Source organism: Pseudophryne corroboree, chromosome 4 (assembly GCF_028390025.1).
Source record: "Pseudophryne corroboree isolate aPseCor3 chromosome 4, aPseCor3.hap2, whole genome shotgun sequence".
Taxonomy (NCBI): domain Eukaryota; kingdom Metazoa; phylum Chordata; class Amphibia; order Anura; family Myobatrachidae; genus Pseudophryne; species Pseudophryne corroboree.
Genome location: NC_086447.1, coordinates 260,932,741 through 260,958,420, shown reverse-complemented (window position 1 = coordinate 260,958,420; position 25,680 = coordinate 260,932,741). Strand labels below are relative to the sequence as shown.

Below are 25,680 nucleotides of genomic sequence, written 5' to 3'. Positions count from 1 at the left end.
TGGGCAGGCCGCCGGGCTGCATGAAAGCCAGCGCTGGCTCAGTGTATCACACTGGCCGCTCCGGCAGTAGTAAAAATGGGGGTGGAGCCATCCGGAGTTCAGAGCAGTATGGCTGGTTCCCCAGACCACCCACTGTGAGCACTGCAGATGCCGCCAGTTACCGCAAGTTGTGCTGGACACCCGCTGCTGTACAGGATAAGCTAGCGGTGTGCCTGACTCTGAATAGCAAACCAGCAGTCACTGGCAGCCTCCTAGAGAGCCGACTCACTCCTACACATAGCCTTGTGAGCCGCAGGATTGGATGCTGTGGGGAGACAGCCGCTTCCACTTTCAAAAGGACTTTCAGGTTAGTGCCTAAGCATGGGTTGGGGCACAGTACTATGGTGACTGGCAGAACTGGCAGACCCTGTGCATGACCCACTGCCACCCCGCGTACATATGTCCTACTGTGTGTATGACCCACTGCCACCCCACGTACATTCGTCCCACTCAGTGCATGACCCACTGCCACCCTGCATACATGATCCACTGCCACCCCGCGTACATATGTCCCACTGTGTGTATGACCCACTGCCGCCCCACATAGATGACCCACTGCCACCCCATGTACATGACCCACTGCCACCACGCATACATATGTCCCACTGCGTACATGACCCACTGCCGCCCCACATAGATGACCCACTGCCACCCCACGTACATTTGTCCCACTCTGTGCATGACCCACTGCCAACCTGCGTACATATGTACCACTTTCTCCCCACATACAAATGTCCCACTGTCTCCCCGCGTACGTGTGCCCCACTGTCTCCTCATGTATGTGTGTCCCACTGTCTTCCCGCTTGTGTGCCCCATTGACTCCCCACGTACGGTGCCCCTCTCTCTCTCCCGCGTACGTGTGTCCCACTGTCTCCCCGCATACATGAGTCCCACTGTCTCACGGGGAAGTGTGTCCCACTGTCACCCCACCTACGTGTGTCCCACTGTCTCCCCGTGTACATGTGTCCCACTGTCACCTATGACACATAGTGTAAGGTATGGGGCAGAGTGATTGGTCCACAGACATTGGTTCCAGTGCCTCTCTGCATCCTCCTGTAAACACAGACTCCTCTCTCTCTCTCTCTCTCTCTCTATAGCTTCGGCTTGCCATAAAATCCCTTGAATCTGGGACACCTATTATTTACACTAGAAATCAGTAATTTAGTCCACCCCCTTAGGCTCCACCCCTCAACAGACCCACTCCCATTAGGGCTGCTTGCAGAGGTTTCCTGGGCTGGTTTTCCATCCCAATCCGCCCCTGCTGCGGCTGTAACTGATATGGCCACCTGTAGATGCAGGCAGGCTTGCGGGGTGCAACGGCCAGTTGGCTGAACTGAACTCCGGATCGGCGGGCACTCAGCTGCACTAAACTGTGCAGCTGTACTGTGAATCAGTAACAGGAGTGCGTCCAGAAGATTCATGTGCAGAAGATCTTGTGCATGTACTGTATGTATTTTTTTGTGTGCGTGCATGCATGCATGTATGTATGTATGTATGTATGTATGTATGTATGTACACAGTCTATTTGCAGGGTGTTAGGGCTTTCCAGATGTGTAAAAGTAAAGCTTAAGTGCTTCATACTTTCAACTTTTAGGACTGCACTCCCGAAACATTAATAGAACAAATACATTTTCAAGTTACCACAGTCCCAGACTGCTGCCATCACGCTATATATATATATATATATATATATATATATATATATATATATATATATATAAAATTGTTGTTGTTTTTTACATATCCGGAAACCCCCCCTTGCAAATCCTGCGTTTGCCCCTAATGTGGACTCAAGCAAGGATATCCTAAAATGGTGGAGTTTGGGAAAATCTGTCTTAGAGATACAGGGGTTGGAGGGGTTTTTAGCACCGAGTTTAGTTTAACTGGAGTTAATTCTATATCTTTTTATTTTAATATTGAAAAATATAAAAAAATATAAATTGAAATGTAATTTAAAGCCTTTAATTGGAAGTCAACAAGCTTATTTTTTGTAATGATTGTGCTATAAAAACACACATATTGTCTCCTGCCTTGCCTTGGCATTTGCCTATTACTGGACTTGCTCTTATTCCCTGCGTTCCCTGACTTCAGATTGTTTATTAAACCTTGCTTTGCCTACTGCCTGCTCCTGATATCAGCATACCAGCTTGGTACTAGAATTGCCCTGCATCACTCTTGGATCCAGTATAATGACTGTAATCAGCCGCTAGTATATTTTAGAACCCAGTGTTCACTTTTCCATCTGCCTGCCTCCAACTCTGTTCTGTCTACTTTATCTCCTCCACAATACATAGATCTAAAAACAAGTGGCATTCTGGTACCTGTGTTCATATCCTTGAAAGGTGGCAACATGGTTCCAGAGATCTTTATATATATATATATATATATATATATATATATATATATATATATATATATATCCTATGTCCATATAAGAAGGCACTCAGGAGACATCAATATAGCAAACACATGCAAAGTGTATTCTGGTTCAAGTACTTTCGGGGACTGCGCCCCGTCCTCAGGACCACACCAATACAAAAAAAGACAATTAAACATCATCATGTGAACGTCAATAAATACAAAAGAGCGCTGGAACAGAGATATACTGATAAATTATTAATATATGTTTAATTTCATAACATTCCACATAAAAAACAATTAAAAATATTTAATACTAATTAATTAATGAATTAATTAGGCCCCTGCCCCTCTCTCTATATCACCATCTCTCCTGATTTTATAATGTTGCAGTCCATAGTACGGCTTGTAGCCAATTTATTACGTTCTCAATTGAGTATAGTTGTCCCTTTAAACAGATACTAAAAGTCTCTGTGGTACCACTTATTTCATCCAAAACGGGGGAGATCGCTGTGATTATGTGTGTGTCCACAGCGGTATGCTATGACCCCTAGTTGTACAGCCGTGATCAGAATTGCCGGGTACTCATGGATCTTAAGCTTCCGTTAATAGAAGACGGGGAGCGGACCTCCTCAGCCAGGTGACGAAACCACTTGCCCTGTTGGTGGAGAAACGCGTAAGAAGGGCACCTTTGATTGTATCCAGTTGCCCGTAGCCTCTACCATCTTTCCAGCGACTGTATGGCGGGCTGACGAGCCGTCTGACCAGAGGTAAAACTGAAGCGGTATTTGGCTGAGGTCCGCTCCCCGTTCAATAGGAGCAGAAGCAGTGATTGTCCTGACTGCACGGAGGGCTGACAAGCCATCTTATCTGGGATACAGCTGAAGCAGCACCTGGCTAAGGAGGTCCGCTCCCCGTCTTCTATTAACGGAAGCTTAAGATCCGTGAGTACCCGGCAATTCTCATCACGGATGTACAACTAGGGGTCGTAGCATACCGCTGTGGACACACACATAATCACAGCGATCTCCCCCGTTTTGGATGAAATAAGTGGTACTACAGAGACTTTCATTATCTGTTTAAAGGGACAACTATACTCAATTGAGATCTTAATAAATTGGCTACAAGTGGTACTATGGACTGCAACATTATAAAATCAGGAGAAATGGTGATATAGAGAGAGGGGCAAGGGCCTAATTAATTAATTAATTAATTAATTAATTGCATGGTATTAAATATTTTTAATTGTTTTTATGTGGAATGTTATGAAATTAAACATATATTAATAATTTAACAGTATATCTCTGTTCCAGCGCTCTTTTGTATTTATTGTATTTCTCTTGTATTGTGGGTGGAACAGTACCACCAATAGGAGCTGCAGAAAATTGATATTTATTGTAGTGGTTAATGGATATAGGTTTTTTGGTGGTGTGATAAGCGATGTGTTTTTATTAATTATTATCATGTGAACTTACCCACTTATACCCCACATAGTGCTGTCACCTCCCCTTCCACCACCGCTCAGCTCCCAGGACCCGCCAGTCAGAGGACGCACGCAATGATGCACCTCCAGTAGTCGCCCCCGCCATCACCATGGATACACAGGCGTGCACTCCAACAGCCGTGCGGTTGCGTTCCACCTGTGCTGATCCCAAGCACCCTCCTGCATAGCGAGCCTGTGAAGATAGGAGCAGGGTAGGATTTAGAGGACACAGCAACACAATAATCACAAAAACCATAAAAACTTATACAATAGAGAAAACATATACAGTAGAAAAAACACAAAAATAGGAAGTATCATACTAATTACCTATAAAGATATATGATACGTGATAAATGTAACATAGTGTCATATTGATTAATTCATATCGGATACAACAGAGCAACATACTCCTCCCACAAGATAACACAGTGATACCAGTATTGGCCTTACACCAAAGTATTCCAATTGATTTTACCATTAAAGCCACCCAGTTTGGTTGTCCCCAGTCTCAAAATCCAACGGGATTCCTTAATCAGCAAAGTTTTAGCTCTGTCCCCACCTCGCAAGGATTCCGGGACATCTTTTCTCTGCATGTGGATGTTTGAATTTTTACAGGGAATTATAAATTTACATGTTGTACAATCATTACATGAGTAACACCCAGCAGGTTTAGTATATACATTGGGGACCCTAGGGATATTATGACCCGAAATATCAGTATGTACTAAACGGTCCCTCAAATTACTGCCACGCCTAAAAGCAGCAATAGCTCTCATATTTTTAAATGTAGGGAGATCTTTATCCGTGCCTATTATAGGCCATAGAGCCTTAGTGGCTCTCTTCACAATAGGACTTGCCACAGTATAGTCACTACTCCATGGTAGAATATGTTCCTGATCTCGTACCTTAGGATTTAACAGGTCAGCTCGAGACATATCTAAAACCCTCGTCTTCTGTTCTTCCAAGAGTTTAATATCATAACCTCTGAGTGCAAACGTTGCTACTATTTTATCAACCTCACCTGGTACTTTATCTACATTGCTAGAGATGCAAGCAACACGCATCATCTGGGACAGAGGTAAACCCTTTTTAAGGGAGACTGGGTGATGGATTGTAGCTACCAATAGTATGTTCCTATCAGTTGGTTTACTATAAACCTCCGTCTTGAACCTGTTATCCGCTATATTCACACGTACGTCTAAGAAATTAATTTCTGTCTTGCTGTAAGCATAGGTAAATTTAATAGGGGTCTGCAAGTTATTAATCTCACCCATCATGTCAAGAAACATTTGTTCACCACCTGACCAAAGCAGGAACACATCATCGATGTACCTTTTGTACAACATGATGTGCCGGCTATGGCCAGGATCTGCAAAAAACATCCTTGATTCAAACTCAAACATATAAATATTTGCATAAGAGGGGGCGATGGAAGACCCCATCGCACACCCTCTTAACTGCAAATAATAATTGCTGTCAAACAAAAAATAGTTATGGTGTAAGGTAAGTTCAAGTAAATGCAAAAACAACCCATGATAAAACATCTCTACTTGAACATTGGCCTCAATAAAGTGTTTCATAGCCATCATTCCTCCATCATGGGGAATGCATGAATATAAGCTGCTTATGTCTAAGCAACACAGCAATTAAATTCATATAAAAGTTCGTATGGACAAAACTAAGACCACGATTTAATACTTGAAGTTCCTCTTTGGAGAGGATCCTGTCTGAGAGGTTGAAGATCCCAAAATTAAATAAGAACTGTGAAAAACCGCCAGGGAGGCCGATAATATCGGCTAGGGACTTTCTGTATTCCCCTGTCTCACAACTTTTGGAATGTATTCTTAAGCCCTGTTTGTTGCATCAGAGTTCCTTTTTAAAGGATACAACTTTGTTTCTTAACATCCTTAGTGAATTTCAGGAACTTCCACCTGGGACGTTGATGTGTTGCTTAGACATAAGCAGCTTATATACAAGCATTCCCCATGATGGAGGAATGATGGCTATGAAACACTTTATTGAGGCCAATGTTCCAGTAGAGATGTTTGATCATGGGTTGTTTTTGCATTTACTTGAACTTACCTTACACCGTAACTATTTTTTGTTTGACAGCAATTATTATTTGCAGTTAAGAGGGTGTGCGATGGGGCCTTCCGTCGCCCCCTCTTATGCAAATATTTATATGTTTGAGTTTGAATCAAGGATGTTTTTTGCAGATCCTGGCCATAGCTGGCACATCATGTTGTACAAAAGGTACATCGATGATGTGTTCCTGCTTTGGTCAGGTGGTGAACAAATGTTTCTTGACATGATGGGTGAGATTAATAACTTGCAGACCCCTATTAAATTTACCTATGCTTACAGCAAGACAGAAATTAATTTCTTAGACGTACGTGTGAATATAGTGGATAACAGGTTTGAGACGGAGGTTTATAGTAAACCCACCGATAGGAACACACTTTTGGTAGCTACGAGCCATCACCTAGTCGCCTTTAAAACGGGGTTACCCTTTCCCAGATTATGCATGTTGCTCGCATCTCTAGCAATGTAGATAAAGTACCAGGTGAGGTTGATAAAATAGTAGCAAAGTTTGCACTCAGAGGTTATGATACTAAACTCTTGGAAGAACAGAAGGCGAGGGTTTTAGATATGTCTCGAGCTGACCTGTTAAATCCTAAGGTACGAGATCAGGAACATATTCTACCATGGAGTAATGACTATACTGTGGCAAGTCCTATTGTGAAGAGAGCCACTAAGGCTCTATGGCCTATAATAGGCATGAATAAAGATCTCCCTACAATTAAAAATATGAGAGCTATTGCTGCTTTTAGGCGTGGTAGTAACTTGAGGGACTGTTTAGTACATAATGATATTTTGGGTCGTAATAGCCCTAGGTCCCCAATGTATATACTAAACCTGCTGGGTGTTACTCATGTAATGATTGTACAACATGTAAATTTATAATTCCCTGTAAAAAATTCAAACATCCACATACAGAGAAAAGATATGATATTAGGTTTGTTCTTACATGCAATACTACTCATGTGGTGTATGTGGTGGTCTGTCCGTGTGGTTTATACTATGTCGGGCAGACCACACGCAAATTTAAAGAACGCATGAACGCTCATAGATCGGCCATCCGACTCTCTCTCAATGGCAAAGACATTGATCAACCAGTTCCACGTCATTTTAGGGACTGTAAACGTCCTTTAGATTTCATTAGATACATTATAATTGATCATGTCCCGGAATCCTTGTGAGGTGGGGACAGAGCTAAAACTTTGCTGATTAAGGAATCCCGTTGGATTTTGAGACTGGGGACAACCAAACCGGGTGGTCTTAATGATAAAATCAATTGGAATACTTTGGTGTAAGGCCAATACTGGTATCACTGTGTTATCTTGTGGGAGGAGTATGTTGCTCTGTTGTATCCGATATGAATTAATCAATATGACACTATGTTACATTTATCATGTATCATATATCTTTATAGGTAATTAGTATGATACTTCCTATTTTTGTTTTTTCTACTGTATATGTTTTCTCTATTGTATATGTTTTTATGATTTTTGTGATTATTGTGTTGCTGTGTCCTCTAAATCCTACCCTGCTCCTATCTTTACAGGCTCGCTATGCAGGAGGGTGCCTGGGATCAGCAAAGGTGGCATGCAACCGCACGGCTGTTGTAGTGCAAGCTGGTGTTTCCATGGTGACGGCGGGGGTGACTACCAGAAGTGCGTCATTGTGTGCGTCCTCTGACTGGCGGGTCCTGGGAGCTGAGTGGTGGTGGAAGGGGAATTGACAGCACTATGTGGGGTACAAGTGGGTAAGTTCACATGATGATGTTTAATTGTTTTTATTTATATTGGTGTGGTCCTGAGGCCGGGGCGCAGTCCCCGAAAGTACTTGACCAGAATACACTTTACATGTGTTTGCTATATTGATGTCTCCTGAGTGCGTTCTTATATGGACATATGGATTTTTTGGATATGGCACCGGAGCAGGCTGTGATATTTTAAGAGTGCCGGCAGTATATGGATTTATATATATATATATATATATATATATATATATAGCGGAAACACAGCTGTGTAGTGGAAGCACACACTAACTGTGGACATGTACACAATGGTTTATTTCATTAGGATTACCACAGACCAGTAACCATCATACAGTTGGTGTTCATACGAACGACTGACAAATGCTCCCAGCTTCACGCAAAACACTTCCCAAACAACATATTTTCTGCCGTAAGTCATCCACATAAATGCCCTCAGACAGTCTTTAATACCTTAAACTCCTCCTCCCTCTCCTAGACTGACAGACAAATGACACCCCCATCTTGTCTTCTTAAGGGAGTTCCTCACAGCTGATCTGTTTGATCAGTCATATGCTATCAGCTGCTCAAGACTGCAGGGACAAATGCACTGAATTCAAGCAAGCAATGAAGACACACATTTTCAATCCTCCTTTACTGCATCACAGCTGAAGGGTCATGAGTACAATTCCAACCAGGACTCTGTTAGTGTGGAGTTTATATGCTCTTCCCATGATTGTATGGGTTTCCTCTGGGTGCTCCAGTTTCCTTCCGTAATCCAAAAACTGGTAGGTTAAATGGTGTCTAACAAAAATAAACCGTAGTGTTTATGTGTGTACAAGTAGTAGGGAATATAGATTGCAAGCTTCAGTGGGTTGGGGACTGATGTAATTGATTAAAAATTCTCTGTAAATACAGTATGGGCCAGGGACGTGCAGTCAGGGGAGGCAGGGCCTCCCCTGTCATAATGATTGAAATAATAAAAAGAAGATATTTATAACAGAGTCTGTGATAAATATCTTCATTTATTATTTTAATAATGCCCCCCCCCCCCCCCCCCCCGTGAAAATGTTGGGCTGGGAGACAGCGAGAGAAGTGCCTCCCACTTCTAACATTAAAGTCCGGGCAGCGGGGGGCGGGCAGGGGGCGGGGCGCAGCGATGGGCTGTGAAAGCCCATTGAAAAAGAATGGGGAAGCGGCACCTATACTGGTGCCTCAATGACAGGGTTGTGCATTCAGCCCCGATGAATGCACGCCCCTGTCAGTCCCCCAGATGTGATTGGCCCAGTGGATCCAGTGCTGGATTCGCTGTCCAATCAGTAGCGAGCCCCCTTCCCGGCTGCAGCAGGCGCCCTGGGCTGTGTGGACGCCTGCTGCAGCCGGCGCCACTGACTGACACTAGAGGTCATAATTGACCCCCAGTGTCTGAGCGGCGCTACTATTATCAACTACTGTGACTCATAACATCTCTCCCATAGTAGAGAAGAGCCGGTGGACAGAGATGGAGGACAGCACAGCAGGAACGGTAAGTATGTGTGTGTAATTTTTTTTTTTATGTGTTTGTGTTTGGGGCACTGGCACAGCTAGGAGGCACAGCTACAGGGGGCACAGCTACAAGGGGCACAGCTACAGGGGGCACAACTACAAGGGGCACAGCTACAGGGGCACAACTACAAGGGGCACAGCTACTGGGGGCACAGTGACTGGGGGCACAGCTACAGGAGGCACAGCAACTGGGGGCACAGCTACAAGGGGCACAATTACAGGGGTCACACAACTGGGGGCACAGCCACAAGGGGCACAGCGATTGGGGGCATAATTACAGGGGTCACAACTACTGGGGACACAGCCACAAGGGGCACAGATACTGGGGGCACAGCTACAGGGGGCACAGCTACTGGGGGCACAACTACAGGGGTCACAACTACTGGGGGCACAGCTACAGGGGGCAAAGCTACAGGGGGCACAACTACAGGGGTCACAACTACTGGGTGCACAGCCACAAGGGGCACAGCTACTGGGGGTAAAGCTACAGGGGGCACAGCTACTGGGGAAAGCTACAGGGGGCACAGTGACTGGGGGCACAGCGACTGGGGGCACTGCTACTAGGGGGCACAGCGACAAGGGGCACAGTGACAGGGGGAACAACAACAGGGGTCACAACTACTTGGGGCACTACTACAAGGGGCACAGCAACTGTGGGCACAATTACAGGGGACACAACTACTGGGGCCACAGCCACAAGGGGCACAGCTACTGGGGCAAAGCTACAGGGGCACAGCTACAAGGGGCACAGCTACTGGGGGTAAAGCTACAGGGGGCACAGCGACTGGGGGCAAAGCGACTGGGGGCACTGCTACTGGGGGCACTGGTACTGGGGGCACAGCGACAGGGGGCACAACTACAGGGGTCACATCTACTCGGGGCACTGCTACAAGGCACAGCTAGGGGGCACAGCTATTGGGGGCAAAGCTACAGGGGGCACAGCTACAAGGGGCAGAGCGATTGAGGGCACATCTATAGGGGTCACAACTACTGGGGCATAGCGACTGGGGGCAAAGCTACAGGAGCCACAGCGACTGGGGACACAACTACTCGGGGCACTGCTACAAGGGGCACAGCTACAAGAGGCAAAGCTACAGGGGTCACAACTACTGGGGGCACAGCCATGAGGGGCACAGCTACTGGGGGCACAGCTACAAGGGGCACAGCGACTGGGGGCACAACTACAGGGGTCACAACTACTCGGGGCACTGCTACTGGGGGCACTGATACAGGGGGCAAAGCTACTGGGGGCACAGCTAGAGGGGTCACAACTACTGGGGGCACAGCTACTGGGCTCACAACTATTGGGGGCGCCTGCTCCATCCTCCCAGCCAGCAGCAGCACTCTCCTCTGTCTGTGCTAACGTCTTCCCGTGTCAGCGAGTGCATAATGTTCATTCATTTCTCTCTATCTCTCTCTCTCTCTCCTCCTGTGGATTACTTCATTTGTAAGTATAATTTTCATTTTTACAGGTACCCTATTGGATTCTACTGGACAAATGGACGTGATCGGCGTGGGATGTAGGTAAGTAATCTCTCTCTTATTTTTACAGGAACCACCTATTAGATTTTACATGGACAAGTGGACGTGACCGGCGTGGGATGTAGGTAAGTATGTGTGAGTGTGTAAGTGTATTTTAATAAATTTTTACTTTCACGGTGTGTGTGTGTGTTGTGTTTTTATTTTGGTATTTTTGTTGCTGTAGAACTACAGGTACCAGCGGGTCCGTTATTTCCCCGCATGCTGGTACTTGAGGTTCTCCAAGTACCAGCAAGCGGGGGAGGCTTCCTGGGCCTTATAGTTCCACAACAAAACACAATATTCTTTTTTTTACACACTTATGGGGTGCTGGGGACAGCCTCGGGTTTCACCCCTTGCCCTTGGGTGCCTGGAGGAGGGAGACCCCTTGATTTAGGGGGTCCCCACTCCTCCAGGGAACCCCGGCCAGGGGTGACTAGTTTGGGGGGGGGGGTAATGCCATGGCAATAGGGACCTACACAAATGTGTCCCCCGGCTGTGGCATTATGTCCCTGGCTAGTGGAGCCCGGTGCTGGTTTTAAAAATACGGGGGACCCCTACATCTTTTGTCCCCCATATTTTTGGAACCAGGACCGGTCTAAGAGCCCGGTGCTGGTTGTCTAAATACGGGGAACCCCTGTCCAATTTTTTCCCAGTACTTAAACAACCAAGACTGGCTCAAAGAGCCCGAGGCTGGTTATACTTAGGAGGGGGGACCTCACGCATTTTTTTAAAACATTTTTATAACCCATTCAGACCCTTCTCCATTAAGCTAATGGAAGCCCTGGACAACAAAATTGCATTCATGTCCTCCTCCCACTCCCTTCCCAGTCCCAAACACAAATTTTTATTTTGTTTTCTATAAAAATGTACAATATATCACAAGTATGATGAGCAGGCAGGCAGCAGGCATTGGCGGCATCGGACTGAGATGCAAATTATCCTAAATCAAGGGGTCCCCACTCCTCCAGGGAACCCCGGCCAGGGGTGACTAGTTGGGGGGGTAATGCCATGGCCATAGGGACCTACACAAATGTGTCCCCCAGCTGTGGCATTATGTCCCTGGCTAGTGGAGCCCGGTGCTGGTTTTAAAAATACAGGGGACCCCTACATCTTTTGTCCCCCGTATTTTTGGAACCAGGACCGGTCTAAGAGCCCGGCGCTGATTGCCTAAATACGGGGAACCCCTGTCCAATTTTTTCCCAGTATTTAAACAACCAGGACCGGCTCAAAGAGCCCGAGGCTGGTTATACTTAGGAGGGGGGACCTCACGCATTTTTTTTTACATTTTTATAACCCATTCAGACCCTTCTCCATTAAGTTAATGGAAGCCCTGGACAACAAAATTGCATTCATGTCCTCCTCCCACTCCCTTCCCAGTCCCAAACACAAATTTTTATTTTGTTTTCTATAAAAATGTACAATATATCACAAGTATGATGAGCAGGCAGTCAGCAGGCATTGGCGGCATCGGACTGAGATGCAAATTATCCTAAATCAAGGGGTCCCCACTCCTCCAGGGAACCCCGGCCAGGGGTGACTAGTTGGGGGGGTAATGCCATGGCCATAGGGACCTACACAAATGTGTCCCCCAGCTGTGGCATTATGTCCCTGGCTAGTGGAGCCCGGTGCTGGTTTTAAAAATACAGGGGACCCCTACATCTTTTGTCCCCCGTATTTTTGGAACCAGGACCGGTCTAAGAGCCCGGCGCTGATTGCCTAAATACGGGGAACCCCTGTCCAATTTTTTCCCAGTATTTAAACAACCAGGACCGGCTCAAAGAGCCCGAGGCTGGTTATACTTAGGAGGGGGGACCTCACGCATTTTTTTTTACATTTTTATAACCCATTCAGACCCTTCTCCATTAAGTTAATGGAAGCCCTGGACAACAAAATTGCATTCATGTCCTCCTCCCACTCCCTTCCCAGTCCCAAACACAAATTTTTATTTTGTTTTCTATAAAAATGTACAATATATCACAAGTATGATGAGCAGGCAGTCAGCAGGCATTGGCGGCATCGGACTGAGATGCAAATTATCCTAAATCAAGGGGTCCTCACTCCTCCTGGGAACCCCGGCCAGGGGTGACTAGTTGGGGGGGTAATGCCATGGCCATAGGGACCTACACAAATGTGTCCCCCAGCTGTGGCATTATGTCCCTGGCTAGTGGAGCCCGGTGCTGGTTTTAAAAATACAGGGGACCCCTACATCTTTTGTCCCCCATATTTTTGGAACCAGGACCAGTCTAAGAGCCCGGTGCTGGTTGTCTAAATACGGGGAACCCCTGTCCAATTTTTTCCCAGTATTTAAACAACCAGGACCGGCTCAAAGAGCCCAAGGCTGGTTATACTTAGATGGGGGGACCTCACGCATTTTTTTTTACATTTTTATAACCCATTCAGACCCCTCTCCATTAAGTTCATGGAAGCCCTGGACAACAAAATTGCATTCATGTCCTCCTCCCACTCCCTTCCCAGTCCCAAACACTAATTTTTCTTTTTTTTTCTATAAAAATGTACAATATATCACAAGTATGATGAGCAGGCAGGCAGCAGGCATTGGCGGCATCGGACTGAGATGCAAATTAGTGGCGGAGGGCTGGGTCAGTTGATGGTGGGCAAGTTTGTAAGCCATTGGTGGTGGCAGCAGGCATCGGCTCAGAGGCAGTAGCGGGCATTGGCTTGGCGGCGGTAGGGGTCATCGGCAGGATCCAGCGGACATTATGGCTGTAGTGCCTCACCAGCCACTGACCTCACCGCACACCACTGGTATGGGCCTAATTTAGACCTGATCGCAGCAGCAAATTTGTTAGCAGTTGCGCAAAACCATGAGCTGTGCAGGTGGGGCAGGTGTAACATGTGCAAAGAGAGTTAGATTTGGGTGGGTTATATTGTTTCTGTGCAGGGTAAATACTGGCTGTTTTATTTTTACTTCAATTTAAATTTCAGTTTGAACACACCCCACCTAAATCTAACTCTCTTTGCACATATTAAAGCTGCTCTACCTGCAGTGCACATGGTTTTGACCATTAGATAACAAATTTGATGCTGCAATCAGGTCTGTATTAGGCCCTATGAGTTCCCATAAATGTTATCCCACCCCCTTCAGGCTTGTCCATTTGATCAGATTTGAGTACCTAAGGGACTCACGCCTGGTCACTTAAGATTTCTAAGATGAGCTTCCTATCCTCGAACTTTGAGATGCAGAAGGAAAATCCAATTGTTAATGCAGATTACTTATACACAAACCCAAGCAGCAATAATCTGTATAAAAACACCAAATGGAAAAATCAGTCACTGCATAATAATAAAAAAAATCTTTACCATCCTGGTGTGAAATAAACTCAATGGGTGAAAATTACAGAAATGCTGTTTGTTTGTTTGTTTGTTTGTTTTTTTTTGGGGGGGGGGTTTGTTTTGAAATCACAAAAAAATCTATTTTTTACAAAGTGCCCCATTACATATTGTTGTCTCGATTTAGTTTTATTTTTTACACAATAAATGTATGAAGGTGCACTGTGACAACCCACTGTAAAAATTAACAAAATTCCCACAGAAGAAATTATGTGATTGTGAGAGGTGAGATAGGTCACATAACGTCTACTTGGCCTTCAAAAATAAACAATACAAAAAAAATTAAATTAAAATAACCCTAATTCCCTGTCTGTAGCAAACCCTGCTATGAATATTAGACCTAAACCACTAAGAAGGTTCAGAACAAACAATACATCAAACAACTAGACGTGGCCAATCCAATAAAAGGCACTATCCGGCCTGTCCTAATATGCCTGACAGTGGTTATTAGCGAAATAAATAAGGGCCACCATTATGCATGTAATAATAATAAGGGCCACCCTTATACTTCTGTACTAATAATTATTTGTGCCACCTTATTTTTAATAGTAATTATTTGTACACCTGAATCCCAGGTATTCGCTCTCCAAGTGCCAGCATGCCCTGGGCAGCCATTAAAACTTAGCATGGTAAGGCTTGTTGGAACCTTTACTACAACAGTAAAATGCAATATTTGTTATTATTATTACTACTACTATTATTATTATTATTAGTATTATTATTATTATTAAAAATAATAATAATAATAATAATATAATAATAATACAAAAACAACACCCACAGCCCAGGGATTAAGCCAAGTGCTGTTAACACAAAGATGGTTTCTTCTAGGTTGTGGTTCAATTTCTTTTTTGCCGGTACAAACCTAGCCACATACTGACTGGCCTAGGGCTAGCTGGCACTATTGCAGGGGAAGCCCACACTGTTTGTACCACTGCTATAGTGGCCAGCCCTGACTGGTAAAACCTAGTGCTGGCTAGTGAAAGATCAAAGTAGACCCCATGCTCTTTGGCTGCCTAATTGTCAACTATAAACCTGGGCTTAAAAGCCTATTGCTGGTTATCATTTTGTGAGGCAAGCAAAGTTGTTGTTTTTCATTTTCTTTTCTACAACAAAACAATATATAGGAGTCTGCATGGATCCAATGATCCTTGAAGCAATATAAAAAGGCAGCATTTTTGCTGGATTGTGATAAGTTTGCTGTGGGATCAGGGTTTAGAAAAGAGTGGGGAACAACACTGGGTTTAGTTTTGAATAGAAATATAGTGGTTTTGACCATGAACCCACCAGCAATCTGCAGCAGATCCCATTGGTTTCTAAAACTCATCTCTCTGTAAGTCTTGCCCAATTGCTTTATGTCTCTGGTTGTCCCCTCTTTATTTCCCTCTATCACTGAAGGCAAGACACAGCCAGACAAATCAGAAAAACAACATATTTAAGATCTGTGTAAAATATAAATGTTTTGTCTCATTAAATTGGTTTCCCTGTTACCATCACCAATTATATAATGCCTGTTTTCACTTAGAGCTAGGAGAAAATAAAAGAGCACTACAAACAAATTGGATGTAAAAACTGTACATTTGACACATCAGCTTTTCTGCAGGATTGTGAAAGAAGCATAACATGTTGGGGACCATGCACCTTCTACCAAGGACGTGCAGTGAGGTAAATGGCTCAGGAGGCACTGGCTAGTACCAGAGCCAGATTTACCCGCAATATATAAGCCAAAGGGTACATGTCGGCATTATACACAGAAGCAGCAGTATAAACTCCTGGAAATTTGGTGAGTTTTGATCAGAGATGTGATGAAAAGATAAGCAGGGGGGGCACTGCCTCACCGGCCATAGACTTTTTACTCCAGAGTTTTGGCTATAAAAATTATTAGAATAATACAAAGTAGATATTTCATATACTTTATACAGTAGAAACTCTGGCACAAATGTTAGTATGACAGTAAAGGCTCTGCCTCACCCCACCCTACATTACTATATAGCTTTACTATATAGCTCTCAGTCTGTGGCTTTCTTCTTGCTTCTCTATTTGCAACATGACACTGCTTGTGCCATATGCATCATTGTCCTCACACATCACATGAGTAGACAGATGGCAAATTCGGATCCATGTCTTGCTGTGAGTTTGGGAGCACATGGTACATTGGCTACAAAAAAAAATGTGTAGTTAGTAGTAGTACAATCTGAAAGCATACTGTATCTTTACGGTGGCAAATATAATTATATGTTACCTACATACAAGGAGATCAACTAAAAGGCTTTCATGCTGTAATAGCCCTTCTGATTACTAAATAAGTAGCTCATACATTTTTGAATATCCTCTACAACTTGTGAATATTCATTCGAACAATTGTCCTGTGGTAGATGAGCAAACTGGCAGTTGCTTGACTGCTTTTGGTTGACATGTTGTATTGATTAGACAACTGAACCTTTACAAAAGATATGTTTCCATAAACCCCATGATACAAAACAGTTCAGATGAAAGCAATTGCTTATTATGTGAAATTAACCTCTCAGTAGATCATTAATGAGATGTCAGAGTTTCTTCTGCTATATTACCTAAAGAGGTTATATTACCTAAAGAAGCAGCAGGAACTCATATTTTCAATTTGCTATGGCATTCGATGTACTGTATGTACTCAACTTTCCCTTATTTAAAAATGTGCCTTACCCTAGTGGACACTGCAGGTTACCTTAGATGTTGGAAAGTTTGTTGTAATTTAGACTTCAGGGACTGAAAAATGTGGATTCTTTGGCTGGTTGAAACATGAAGCCATTTGCATTCAATATTCAGTAAATGTTTCATTGTTTAAAGGTGCTTTGGCTTGTTTTATTCCACTGATAAAAACGTCTCTGCTATTGAATTTTATTATTATCCTTTATTTATATCACGCCACAAGGGATCCGCAGCACCTAATGACAGAGAATTTAAATGAAAAATCAAAACAGGACAATAGTGACTTACAGTTGAAGACAATATAGGACAAGTCTAGTGTAAATAACACTGACATACATATTAGAGAGGCAGAAAACAGTGGGATTAGGTGCTGTTGAGGATGTTTAAGTAAGAGAAGGATAAGCACATGAGGGTTGAGGGCCCTGCTCATGAGAGCCTACATTCTAAAGATTGAATACTAAGGACCTCATTCTGAGTCACACAAAAGCCTGAATGCGGCCGCATCTAGAGATTTTGTGCAGAGTCTGCATGTGCCGCAGCAAACATACACATTTTTGCGTATCTCTGAGCGGTTCTGAATGCATCTCTGCTGCTTCTCTCAATCCATCAAATAGGCATTACTGGGTGTCAACTGGTAGGCATGTAAGAACATACTACAAAAAGTTATTTGCGCTCCATTGTAGGATCTATTGCCACAATTCAAACACAGTTCAAAATACATTTAAACAGGAAGTCCAAAATTATTTTCTTACATACAGTAAAAGTCATTCTTTATATGAGGGAAAGGAACAAAAAATGAATTAACCAGTTGGATTCAGTATGATATTCTGGCTGTCAGGAGCCCGGTGGTCAGGAGACCGACAGCGAGATCTCGACAGCCAGAATACCGGTGGTGAGTGCAGTGTGTCTGCTCGCAATGCTTCGGGCCCAGTGGTGACCTTAGGTCACCACAGGGTTATATTACCCCTTGGGTAGTGGTGTGGACCATCACCTGAGTGAGGATTCTTGGTGGCAGTCGGGATTCTGTCTGCCGGTATTTCAGCGGGTGTCGGGATTTCGGCATTGGTATCCTGACAAATGGGATCCCAGCAACCGGAAACGTGATTGCCTTCCAACCAGTTGGTCTAATACCAATGGAGAAAGTACATAAATTCCAAGACAAAAGGATTGACACCCAGAAATGGGGTTGTTCTTTTCCTTTAAGAATATGGGATTCACCCTGTACAATGGTAGTTGTAGACCATGAGGCTCACATGAACAAATGGATGAAAAGCTTATAAAGGTGTAGTTGTAAGCCTTAATCCCCTGTATTGCCGGGAAACCGCCTTATAGGGCCCACAGACACCATGTGCGTCTAAAAGTCAAATGCTTACATGTGTCCTTATATGAGTCAAAGAATTTCTATGAACATGATGGTTTCTTTGTTTTTTCTGATGTAAATATTTCCATGGGAATTCTCTCACAGATGGAGTAGATGTTATTTCCACACACCACATGCTATGTGCTGCTGGATACAGGATGCAAATAGGACCCACGCCACCACACAAAGCATTTCGATGATCAAGACTTGACCATAGAAACGTGTTGGTTTGGTGGCTGTGTCCTATTTGCATCCTGTATCCAGCAACACATAGAATAGAATAGCCAGGTGGTTCTTTCATATTTACTACAGTAGGCTCCAGCTATGTGCCAGAGTGTACTTCTCATGTGCAGGTCTCCAGAAACATGGCGTCCACCATGTTCCAGAGATGTTATTACTGCACATGTGTGGTGGCCATTTTGGAGGTGATTTTTGCCTTGGTTCATATTTTCCATCAAAGAAATCTGCTGATGGAAATGCTCGCCATACTCATCATTGATAGTCCCAAGATATTCTGGGAAGAAGTCTAGGTGGGAGTCCAAGAAGTGAAGTTTTAAAGACATGTTGCCAGGGCTGCCATCAGGAATTGTGGGGCCTGGGACTGACAAAATAGGCAGGGGCCCCCCTCTTGCAGTACACAGTCAGGTGTACATCACATGACTACCCGTGCACTGCCCCATACTTGAATCCACTACTGATGGAGGAGAGAGAGGGGAGGGGGGGCAGTGCTGAAGACTGCTATTTCTTCAGTCACAGAGGGGAGGGAAGAGGGGGGGGGGGCACACTGCTGCCTATCTTCCAGCTTGACAAGCACAGCAGGGAGGAGCAAGCAAGGGGTTGGGGGAGGGTCCTGACACAGAAGGAAATCACAGTAACCGAAGAGCTTCTGTTCATCATACTGCCAGCACCTCAGCCTGTCATACAGTGTGACAGGTGCAGGCTGCTGCATGCGGCAGCACTGTACATCAGCAAGGTAGCAGAGAAGGAAGAGCTCCTCCCTGCTTTGCAGACCTTGCTGAGCGGGTAGCGCTGGGCCTGACAGTAACTGACTTTTTTTTTAAATAATGTATATATATATTAACATGCGCACACTGCCCCTGTCCTACCCATTTACACTCTGTTCAAGATGGCATATGGTACAGTAAAGTGGAAATATTCTGCAGTAACTGGTATATTATGTGCTTATATTACCAACACAATCATACAAGTGCACGTGCCTAATGGGAAATTCACCACTGCCTACAGGGGGTGGGGTGGGGGTAGGGGGTTAGGTTTAGGATGCAGGCACGGGAAGGTTATGGTTTGGTACCAGGGAGTGGGGGTTAGAGCTAGGCACTTTCAAGGGGAGGATAGGCACCAAGCGGGGAGGGTTAGGGGTTTAGGCAGTGGGGAAGGAAGGGTTAGGCACCAACAAGGGAGGTATAGGGTTAGGGTAGGGGCAGGGAGGCTAGGGTACTTTGAGGGGATGACATATAGCATTTTAAGCACAGTTTTAACATATTTGTCACTTGATAAATGTAATCTCTCTTAAAAAGTAAATAGACCTTTGAGAAGTTTGCAGATGCATAGCTGATGATCTGAAACCTGTCTGTATCCTTTCATAGGCTTTCATTTAATCAGTGGAAAACACAGCCAGGCAGCCCTCCGACCCCCTATGGACGAGTCCTGGACTCACAGTGTACATACAGTATGCCCTGTGTCCTCCTAGACTTTTATTCACAGCAAGCCCCAGGCCCCCTTCTGACTTCCTCAATATTACACACTACATACGTGCGGTGGAAATCCGTCCTCCTCTTTTGCTCCTTTCTGCTCCTCTCACAGTCCGGCTCTGTGGCTCCTCTTCTCTGCATTAGTGCGGTGTGACGTCATAACGTCACGCCACGCCGTACAAGAATAAACTTCTACAGCAAGCTGACAGGGATCTTTCTCCTGCAGCTTGCTTAAAAGTAACTGCAGCGCGGCCAGCGGCCGGTGGGCAGTGGCCTGGGAATAGCAGCAGCGGTGGCCGTGGGCAGATACGCTGGCGCCAGGATTAGCAGCAGCGGCGGGCGGGCAGTACGAGCGGCCCGGGCCCTCCACTCTCTGTCAGAGTGGCCAAGCCCGGGACAAGTGTACACATAGTACCCACTTGATGGCGGCCCTGCATGTTGCATCCTACAGCTATGTATGAATTCACTAGATCACTCACTATGTCACAATCATTTTTTGCTTCATGATTTCCAAGAAAACAAGGACAGATATTTTTGAAAAACAATGAGGCTGCTTTTCCAGCGGATTTAACGCTTCTTAAAATTTTTTATCATCCATTACTGATATTATTTGTGGCCCTATAAAAATTCCTTCTTTCAGTTTTGTATCACTTACTTTAGACCTGATCGCTAGGGTGCATTTTTTACATTGCCGCCTACAGGGGGAGGGGGAATTCGCTGTGCTGGTGTGCGATCACATGTGCAGGAGCGCTGCACAAACAGAAGTTTGTGCAGTCTCTGCACAGCCCAAGACTTACTCAGCCGCTGCGATGATCGGGGCCAGAGCTGATGTCATGATTCCTCCCACAAAACGCTGGGTCCCTCCTGCGTTTTTCCGGACACTCCCTGAAAATGGTCAGTTGCCACCCACCCTCTTCCTGTCAATCTTCTTGCGATCACCAGTGCGATCAGATTTTTCGCACCATCCCATCGCTTCCCATCGCTCCCCAGCACTGCAGATCATCGCTCCTGCTCATTGTGGTGCATACGCATGCGCAGTTCAGACCTGATCGCCCACTGTGCGAAAGCACACAGCAGCGATCAGGTCTGAATTTGCCCCTTAGTGTACCACAGTTGCAAATCAAGCAATAAAGCAATGATCTTCAAATCACCAAAGATATTCCACTTATATTTTTCAGACTGGATTTTTTCTAACAAATTCATATTTTCATACATCTCTTTCATTTAAGCGGCATGCGCTACAGGTATTGATGGGAATTTATTGCCATTATGCAGAAGCACAGCCAACAAACTTTGGATGAGTCTATGAACAATCGCCACTCATCTGGTCAATGTCCAATAACCTTCATATGAAAACAAACATTCTTACAAAAAAAAATGCACTTTTTTCTTCAGAGAATTAGTCTTTGAAATCTCTATGGTGGGTACAATAACTGCATATTCTTACATCTTTGAGGAATAGATTCCATCCTTGAGCCTGTAACATAAAAGTTCAAATTGTTGATTAAACAAGTTTAAATCCTGAATAAGATCATTAAGATATCCTTGAGAGGTTATACGCTCTCATTTAATGATAGCCAATTTAATAGAATAAAAAAGAGACTATGACATTTTTTTATTTTTAATTATTGTGAGTATACATATTTACTAAGTAGGACAGCTTACAGGGGCAGTATGTGCATGTCCTACCCAGTTGCATAGGATGCAGTTATGTGACCCCTACATCCCACCCCCTGAGAATCCCGATGGTTGGCATGCCGACCAAAAGGGACTATTCCCACTCCTGGGTGTCCACCAAGCCTGCAGCGTGTCAAGCGCAGCGAGCCTACAGTGGGCTTCTTCCCCCGGTGGAAGTATCCAGTCATGCATACCCTACCCATTTACACTCCAATCAAGACTGCATATGGTACAGTACAGTGGAAATATTTTGCAGTTGCTGGTACATTTCGGGCTGACAGTACTAACATAAGCATACAAGTGCTGCCCCTAGGTACGTACCTCACATGCTTAATGGGAAATTCACCACTGAGTATGAGCTAGATCAGAGTTATCACTTATGGTCGCAAAATCAGGTCTCATTATAGATGGCAAGTTAGGATAGTTGACTGCATATTTTGTTTTAGATGTAATTCCTCTAATGATAGTAAAGCGGAAATAGCAACCAGTTGAATACATATTGCTGGTATGCCCCTGTCTGTCTGCCTGTGTGTGTATGACAGGCCATAAAGAGCACTAATATATGAAAAGAGAGAAGTAACTGTAACAAACAGACTATGACTGATGGAAAAATTCTAATCACATATTTGAATTAAGAATCGGATCCGGACTCGGAGCGTGAAATTTGGAGGGTTCGGTTCAGAGAACCGAACCCGCTCATCTCTATTATATATATATATATATATATATATATATATATACATATATATGTATATATATCATACACACATACATACAAACAATAAATTCCAGAGTGCGCTGATATATGGATTTGTCTGAATGTATGAAGTATGCCCAGTTCGGGGCTTTTATTCAGAGGTCTTCTTAATTTTTCAACCTTTTCAGATAACCCCAATGGGGTCCTATGGCTATACCCTCTCACCAAAAAGTCACCCAAAGAATTTTTGAGAGAATCAATTAGTATAAGATACCAGACAATTTATTATACAGGTTCAGAGGTAGTTAACAATGCACAATTCCTATAGAACAATTATAAAATTAACAATAAAAACACATGCACATAATTCAACGTTAGTGTAGTTGACAAATTTAGCCACCCACACCTTAAAAGGTGTGAGCTCTAGGGTGGAAACTCTTACAGTCGGGTGGTGAACGAGAATTTTGATAAACCCTATGCGTTTCGTCCAAATAGGACTTCTTCGGGGGTAGGTATCTTCTAAAATAACATAGCTTCCATGTGCTTCACACATCAAGTGAGGCCAACAGATCAGTGTGGAAAATTAAAACTGGCTTATAAACCTAAATGTGAAAGAGATCTAGAATTGGAGTACAAATCTCCAACTCTTGTTGTATACTGGTAAGAGGTTTTTTTTAGATAGATCAGAAGTGCTGACCACATTAAAAATAGAGGGAGGTTACTAGTACTCAAATATTTTAAAATAATTAGTGCTCTGTAATTAAGCTGTCTCTCCTCTGTGTCACCCTAGATAATCACATAGTAGGATTGGGTTGTAGAGAAAAGTCTTGGTAATACAGACTTAATTTTCAATCAAACATAACTGAGAAATCCTACAGAGGGCTCAGATCTGTGTGCAGTGTGTATATATATATATACATATATATATATATATATACAGGTTGAGTATCCCATATCCAAATATTCCGAAATACGGAATATTCCGAAATATGGACTTTTTTGAGTGAGAGTGAGGTAGTGAAACCTTTGTTTTTTGATGACTCAATGTACACAACTTATTTTAAAACACAAGTTATTAAAAATGTTGTATTAAATGACCTTCAGGCTGTGTGTATAAGGTGTATATGAAACATAAATGCATTCTGTGCTCAGGTCCTATCACCATGATATCTCATTATGGTATGCAGTTATTCCAAAATACGGAAAAATTCGATATCCAAAATACCTCTGGTCACAAGCATTTTGGATAAGGGATACTCAACCTGTATGTATATATATATATATATATATATATATGAGAGATGTGCAACGGAAATTTTTCGGGTTTTGTGTTTTAGTTTTTGATTCGGTTCCGTGGCCGCATTTTGAATTTGGATGAGTTTTGGCAAAACCTCCCTTAAAAAATGTTGTCGGATTCGGGTGTTTTTTTTTCAAAACCCCCTCAAAAACAGCTTAAATTATAGAATTTGGGGGTAATTTTGATCCTATAGTATTATTAACCTCAATAACCATAATTTACACTCATTTCCACTCTATTCTGAACACCTCACACCTCACAATATTATTTTTAGTCCTAAAATTTGCACCAAGGTCTCTGGATGACTAAGCTAAGCGACCCAAGTGGCCGGTACAAACACCTGGCCCATCTAGGATTGGCACTGCAGTGTCAGACAGGATGGCACTTAAAAAAATTGACCCCAAACAGCACATGATGCAAAGAAAAGAGAAAAAGAGGTGCAGTGTGGTCGCTGGAGGGCTAAGCTAAGTGACACAAACACCTCAATACCACAGGAATTATTCATTCTAATCAATGGTATTATTGGTCCAAATCATTGGAAGAAAATGACAAAATCACAGGAATTATTCGTTCTAATCAATGGTATTATTGATCCAAATCACTGGGAGAAAATGACAAAATCACAGGAATTATTCGTTCTAATCAATGGTATTATTGGTCCAAATCACTGGAAGAAAATGACAAAATCACAGGAATTATTCGTTGTAATCAGTGGTATTATTGGTCCAAATCACTGGAAGAAAATGACAAAATCACTGGAATTAAATGGCAGTAATGTCGGGAATTATATCAAATGGCAGTACCACTGGACATATACGGAAGTGTCAGACAGGATGGCACTTAAAAAAATAGTCCCCAAACAGCACATGATGCAAAGGAAAGAGAAAAAGAGGTGCACTGTGGTCACTGGATGGCTAAGCTAAGCGGCACAAACACCTCAATATCACAGGAATTATTCATTCTTATCAATGGTATTATTGGTCCAAATCACTGGAAGAAAAATGACAAAAGCACATGAATTATTCATTATAAACAAAGGTATTATTGGTCCAAATCACTTGAAGAAAATGACGAAATCACAGGAATTATTCGTTCTAATCAATGGTATTATTTGTCCAAATCACTGGAAGAAAATGACAAAATCACTGGAAATATTTGGCAAGATCACTGTAATTAATAATTATAAATCACTAATATTAATTGGTAAAATCTCGCTATCACCTGCCTAATGAAGTGGAATCTAGATGGGATTTTGTACCGGGGACACAATAACTTCATCAATTGTCTAAATTCCAATGAACTAATGGCGGAAAACGGGCGCACCTCTAACAGCGCACTGATTATACTGAGAACGGATTATACTGATCACTGATGATACTACGGAGAACTGACACTGAGCAGCGAGAACAGCACTGGACTATTGTACTGTAGTATACTGGTCCCCACAATGCAGCAAAGATATTGAGCACTGATCCGGAGAATAGAACTGAGTCTGACACGGAGCTGCAAGATACAGCAATGGCCTACTGTAAGGTACTACTATATACTGGTGGTCACCATAATGCTGCACTGTACTACTATATACTGGTCACAACAATGCAGCACAGATATGGATACTAGAAGTGACACAGAGCAGCAAGGTACAGCAATGATGTGCATGTGTAAAAAATGTATTACCACAATTTAAAAATGGATTTATCAATTAAAACCGGACCGGATAAAAACATGCAAATTAGCAAAACATGGAAACTTATGCAAAAAATCCAATTACACTTCGACTGCAGTAATATATGCAATTAGAAACAAGCTATTAATTCATTAGTCCCATATTAATTAAAGACTCCGTATGGTTGAAATAGGCATATTCAAATAGCATTACATGCCCAGTCGGTGGCGAATGGATTAGTCCAACTTGATGTAAATATGTTAGTAAGATTCACAAGCTTGATAATTAGAAAGTTATGCAGCAAGCAGACACAGTGAGCATTTATATCACCTGTGAATTTAACCCCGCTTCCACCAATGCATAGGAAGGGAGGGCTCCTGGTGCCTTCAGCACACTCGAGGTGCCATATCCGGAGTATCCAAAGGGGGGGCTTTTTGTAGAACAATTTGCAGAGTCCCAAATACCGGTACCG

The 25,680-nt window shown here is 43.5% G+C and overlaps 1 long non-coding RNA gene across 1 annotated transcript in view; it reads right to left on the bottom strand.

Moving 5' to 3' along the window:
- Positions 1 to 15,724: 15,724 nt before the first annotated feature.
- The window catches only part of LOC134911321 (uncharacterized), a 93,224-nt gene continuing 83,268 nt past the window's right edge, over positions 15,725 to 25,680 (bottom strand). The window contains exons 2-4 of the long non-coding RNA XR_010176478.1: positions 21,319 to 21,348; positions 16,819 to 17,038; positions 15,725 to 16,272 (exon numbers count right to left, since the gene is read on the bottom strand). This is a non-coding gene — a long non-coding RNA (uncharacterized LOC134911321). The remainder of the gene's footprint in view (positions 16,273 to 16,818; positions 17,039 to 21,318; positions 21,349 to 25,680) is intronic.